Below are 7,098 nucleotides of genomic sequence, written 5' to 3' on the forward strand. Positions count from 1 at the left end.
TTGAAATGCTTGTGATAAATGATTTGTGACATTTTTATTTGTACGATGAATGGCAGAATTCGTAATCCATATTAGAAAATTTTTTCAGTGGTTTCTCAAAAAGAAAAAATTCTTGGTAAAAGTTGCCGCATACCTAAAGTAGAAAAGCAGTTATTTTTTTAATATACATTTTTTAGTTAAATTTTTTTAGAAATCAGAAAAAGTTGTCTGGAGTACGATAATAATAATAATAATAATAATAATAATAATAATAATAATAATAATAGTAATAGTAATAGTAATAGTAATAGTAATAGTAATAGTAATAGTAATAGTAATAGTAATAATAATAATAATAATAATAATAATAATAATAATAATAATAATAATAATAATAATAATAATAATAATAATAATAATAATAATAATAATAATAATAATAATAATAATAATAATAATAATAATAATAATAATAATAATAATAATAATAATAATAATAATAATAATAATAATAATAATAATAATAATAATAATAATAATAATAATAATAATAATAATAATAATAATAATAATAATAATAATAATAATAATAATAATAATAATAATAATAATAATAATAATAATAATAATAATAATAATAATAATAATAATAATAATAATAATAATAATAATAATAATAATAATAATAATAATAATAATAATAATAATAATAATAATAATAATAATAATAATAATAATAATAATAATAATAATAATAATAATAATAATAATAATAATAATAATAATAATAATAATAATAATAATAATAATAATAATAATAATAATAATAATAATAATAATAATAATAATAATAATAATAATAATAATAATAATAATAATAATAATAATAATAATAATAATAATAATAATAATAATAATAATAATAATAATAATAATAATAATAATAATAATAATAATAATAATAATAATAATAATAATAATAATAATAATAATAATAATAATAATAATAATAATAATAATAATAATAATAATAATAATAATAATAATAATAATAATAATAATAATAATAATAATAATAATAATAATAATAATAATAATAATAATAATAATAATAATAANAACGAGAACGAGAACGACAACGACAACGACAACGACAACGACAACGACAACGACAACGACAACGACAACGACAATAACAATAACAATAACAATAACAATAACAATAACAATAATAATAATAAATAATGGAACTTTATCACATTATATAATATATAACATATTAACAAAGTTATAATATAAAAGTAATTTAAAAATGAATCGAAAACAAAATGCCGAAGATCAGCTGGTCATGCGAACATGACCTCTGTTATTAATCTTAAGCAAACATCAATATCTAACAGTTTATAATTTTATGGCATAGCGAATATCATATTTACATAAGAAAATGTTATTAATTCTAAAGAAAATACAAAAAAAACACCTATATCTACTTTTTAGAAAGAAGAGAAGAGAGAGAACTAAGGTATTAATAACAAAAAAGTTTTATTTAGTATTATCTAATAATTTCTTTTTTAGAGTTCGTTTGAAAGCAGACACTGGTTTAGATTTTATAGACTTAGGAAGGTTATTGTATATTTTAGTTATCTGGTAAGTGAAAGAACATTTAAATAATTTTGTACGACGAGCAGGGGGAGTCAGCCGCCCTTTAAATCTTATATTAATATAATGGACGTCACTTCTGAAGGAGATTTTATTATATAAATATGCAGGAGCTTTATTACTAACTATTTTATGAAATAAGCTCGCAGTATGCAGCAGACGCCTGTCAGACAGATTAAACCATCCAAGCTCCTTGAGTTTATGAGAAATTGATTGTCTTTTTCTGATTCCGAATATAAATCGGAGACATGCGTTTTGAACTGTTTGAATTCTCCGAGCATCATTGAAATCATTACAGGGTCCATAAATTACATCACTGAAGTTAAATTTTGACAGAACTAATGATTCACACAGCAGAGTTTTGACTTTTTTATTGATGTAATATCTGTTGTTATATAACAATTTTAAGTTCCCATAAGCACTACGTATACAATTATTTATATGAAGCTTGAATTTTAAAGTTGAATCCATGACTAATCCTAAATTTTTAGTATTATTTACAGGTAGAATTTCTTCGTCACCGAACTTAATTTTTACTCGCTGTTCAAAATTAAGTCGTGCTTTTTTTTAACCAAAAAGTAAAACTGATGTTTTCTTTGAATTAATGCTCAAACTGTGATCTTTTGACCATTTTATTATGTTAGAAATATCCTTATTTATGTCTTGTAAAGCTAAATCGCAATCTTTAGGTGGGAATGAGTAATAAATTTGGGTGTCGTCTGCGTATAAAAGAAATTTACATTTGTGAATTGCTTTTTGTATAGAAGAGGTGTAAAGCATAAAGATAATAGGTCCTACAATAGAGCCCTGTGCCACACCTGAGCATATTCTAAGAGGAGTAGATACTTCTTCCCCCATTTTAACACATTGATATCTATTGTGAAAATAGCTACGAAAAAATTGGATGGAGCCATTACTAAAACCAAGGTATTTAAGCACAGCAAATAGAGTTTCATAATTTAAAGTATCAAAAGCCTTAGAAAAATCGATAAGTGTCAAAATTGTTAATTTGTTTTCATCTACACCTCTCAAAATATCGTCGACAATATTTAATAACGCAGTTTCACAACTAAAGAGCGGCCTAAATCCCGATTGAAACTGTGGTATAATATTTAATTTTTCGACATGAGCTCGGATCTGTAAATCTACCACCCTTTCTAGAACCTTTGATAATATTGGCAAAATACTGATAGGACGCAAATCTTTAAATTCCTGGGGATTATATTATTAAAAACATTTCTGAAAATATACTGAAACGTAAAACAAAAATATCGAGTGCATAAATGGAACATAAAAAGAATGTTACTGAAACTAATTTTTTGAAACGTTTCATTGGAAACGTATTTTGGGGAGGACATCTTGGATTTCTAGAACGTTACCAGAACGTTGCCTGGGTTTTTTATGGAACGTTTCGAGAAAAATGGAAACGTTTCTGAATCATGTCAGAAACTAAAAAATGTTTAGTGGGAAAGTGACGCTAGGGGTAACGAGGGGGACTAATTCATTTTTGGTAGTCTTCTTCGTTCTTAGGGGTCCAGAAAATATAGGAACACACACCCTACTCGATTTTGTACCAGAATTGACATTTCAACTCCCAGAAGGGGGTGTATAGGGGTGGTAACGTGGAAATGGCTAGTTAAAATTTTTTATGGTCATATTCGGTTTCAGCGAACCCAAAAACGAAGGAGTAGGGGGGTCTACCCTCTGGTCTTAACATTTTTTTTTGTTTGCCTGTGAAATGAACCCCCTCGTCAACCCTCAGCACCCTTTGCCACCCATATTTGTTTTCATCAGCCTAGAAAACGTAGACATACACGACCCACTCTACATTGTATGAAAATTGACACTTCAATGGGGGGGGGTAAAATGACGCTAGGGGGTAACGAGGGGGTCTTATTCATTTTTGGTAGACTTCTTCGTTCTTAGTGGCCCAGAAAACAAAGGAATACTCGCCCTACTCGACTTTGTATGAGAATTGACATTTCAACTCCCAGAAAGGGGTGTATGGGGGTGGTAAAGACACGCTAGGGGGTAACGAGGTGTCTAATTCATTTTTGGTAGTCTTTTTCGTTCCTAGTGGCCTAGAAAACATTGGAATGCACACCCTACTCGACTTTGTATGGGAATCGACATTTCAACTCCTAGAAGGGGGTGTATGGGGGTGGTAACGGGGAAATGGCTAGTTAAATTTTGTTTAATGGTCATATTCGGTTTCAGCAACCCCAAAAACGGAGGGGTAGGGGGGGTCTACCCTCTGGGTCTTGACATTTTTTTTGTGTGCCTGTGATAATCAATATAAACAATAATACTTTGTTACCCATATCTACATTTTTCATACAAAACGATCATATTTTAACACATGTATTTGAATACATTTTTCATATACAACAGATGCATTCCCAAAATAATAATAATTCTTTAATCACATGTAACTTTTGTTTTTCAGGGCGATGAGAACGCTAGTAAATTAATTATTTGTATTAAGGGGAAAACTGAAGAAGATGGAGATGTGCAAATTATAATTCGTCAATGTTCTGAATGTAAAAATGTGGGCGGTAAGGAATCGTTCGATGACCATAGCGATATTATTGAAAAACATGCAACGGAACAAAATGAATTTCCTGTTGCCCCAGCTACTCATAAGGCAGAAAAACATATTTCTCAAGAGGAAAAACATGTTAAACCACCTGATGATACGTTAGATGAGAAGCATGAAAATATGGATGATTATCAAGATAAACAACTAGTTACGTCTTCGGGAGAATTAGAACATGAAAAAAATAAACTTAACATATTATTCGATCCTAATCATCCATCTCAAACAGTAGTAGAACCATCTACAAACAAACCTTCGGATGAACACCCACTGAGATTAGAAAAGGAAGATGACACACCTCAAAATACAGACAAATCGAAAGTGGTATTACCATCTCCTGACGAATTTGACCAAGAAAAATCTGGAATCAATGTAATATTTGATCCTGATGAACCCTCAAAATCAATAGTAGAACCACCTAAAAATGTAGCTGTAGAAATAAAAGAACCTGAAAAAAGTATTTCCCCCGAAAAAATACCCCTTGAATCAAAGTTTTCCAAGAAATCAAGTGAAAAAGATGACGATTGTTCAAGAGTAAAACTGTATGAAACTACAAATTTATGTTTTTCTACTGAGGATGGGCAAGAATTAATGATATCATTAACAATCAGACCTAAATCAGGTGGGCGAATACCAAAAATTAGTTTAAATGATATCTTTAGCGATTCTACCACACATGCAGAAAAAACATATAATCAAACACAAAAACATATCGAAAATATATTTGCTTCTGAACCAGAGATTATGGTTGGACTTCATGACAAACAGGAATTGGATTACTTTATACCATTATCAAGAACTAAAGTTTGTTCCTCCTTAGAATTTGATGTGTCTGTTATGGAAACGAGAATACAGAATAAAGGCATCAAAAACGTAAATCAAGGGATTGTGGTACGATTAAAGGAAATGGGTGTTAATAATCTTTTAAGAGCTTGTAGACCTGTTAAATGTGGCCGCCCAGCTGTACTAAATGAAAAATTGCGAAAAAGACTTCCGTATTCAGCCAGTTTAACATCTTTGCCACTAGAAGAGACTGATGCAAATATTATCGATCAATCACTAAACATGAGTTTTAACAAAACTAAGTATTGTTCAGGTAAAAATAAAAATAAAACGATGACCTATTTTACTCAGTTAGGAAATATTACTGAAAATATAAAGTTTACTAAAAATATGCAAATTAGTTTTGTTTATGTAAATCAAACACCGTTAAAAAATCACTGTGTACAAAAGAAACTAGGTTATTACATAAATCTGGTTCATGATGTTGGAAATGAATATACAGAACACACATATGGAGTGAACTTTTTCGAAATTAAGAAGTTACATTTACAATCTACAACTAACGTAAATACCACAAATGTAAATAAAAATGTACATGTAACAAAAGAAGATTCATTGCATTCAATGATTTCGAAAAGAAAACCTGCATTAAAAGAAGGCCGTAGTAAAGAAATGTCAATGGCATATAAAAACAATCATGTAATTTCTAATCCATCACAACTGAAGAACAAGATTACTGAGGGAAATTTGAAGTTAAGAAACCGCGATTCTAGTAAAGAAAATAATAAATTCATCAGTAAAATTCCAGTTTACAAAAATAATAGAAAAAAAGGCGTTTTTAGTAAGGACAAATTGGACTGCGAGTCATATATTTATGCCATAAGTTTACAGTCGCTACCCATGGATGACGCAGATGAGAAAAAAGGTAAAAATAATGTTTATTATTTAATATCTAAGGCGATGATTACACTGTACGAATGGTTACATTGGATAAGAATTCCAATTTTGTTAAGTGAGGGTGTCACCTAACGAATGTTACATACTTCAAGGGTATAATTTAGAACTCAAATGGTGGCCGTTTTCTTTTACTCATAATTTCGGAATCATAACGTGTTACGATCCGATGGAAACCAATCAGATTTCTAGAATTCGGATCGTAACGCGTTATGATTCCGAAATTATGAGTAAAAGAAAACAGCAGGTGTCGATTTAACCAAACTTGCTTAAATGAAAAATGTCCCAAAAAAGTTGAACAGGGTGTTAAAGTTTTTTTTTATTTATTGTATTCTCCTTAACTCAGAACCCAATTAACCGATTTGAACAAAATTTACTGTTGCCTAGTTTCTCTTCATGTTTCTATTAGGTTAAATCATACAGGGCGTTCAATTTACTATAACCTTTTGTGAATATTCTTTTATAACTTTTTTGTAAGTTTAAATTTTTACACGCAACTATCAGAAATAGGTAGAGAATGTTATTCTACACAAAAAATGTATGCATATCAAAAGTCGAAATTATACTCGGTTATGAAGATATTACAGAAAATATTCATTAACACATATCCCATATATTTTGGAAATAACTACTTATCCATAACAACATGATAATTTCGATCACTTTTGTCACTGTCATGTTTGTATATTGCAAAAGTTTGTTTCTGAAAATTCCGCGCCACAATGAATTTACGAATTATGAAATGAGAGACATGGTAGTGAATCACTACCATCTCTGAATGAAACTTTCATACAGTTTTACTCTTGAACAATCGTCATATTTTTCACTTGATTTCTTGGAAAACTTTGATTCAAGGGATATTTTTTTGAGGTTCTTTCATTTCTACAGTTACATTTTTAGGTGGATCTACTATTGATTTAGAGGGTTCATCAGGATCAAATATTACATTCACTACTAGTGACATATCTACAGAGACATTTTAGTGGATCGCTGCTAAGAGAACATGAAGAACTTTATCCGAATCGCAGTCAGCCTTCTCATACATTGATTGCTTATTTATTCACCAGATTAGGAGAAATTGGAAACTTTTGGTCTAATTTACGAAATGGAAGATACTTTCAAACAAG

This window comes from Anoplophora glabripennis, unplaced genomic scaffold (assembly GCF_000390285.2).
Source record: "Anoplophora glabripennis isolate ALB-LARVAE unplaced genomic scaffold, Agla_2.0 scaffold804, whole genome shotgun sequence".
NCBI lineage: Eukaryota > Metazoa > Arthropoda > Insecta > Coleoptera > Cerambycidae > Anoplophora > Anoplophora glabripennis.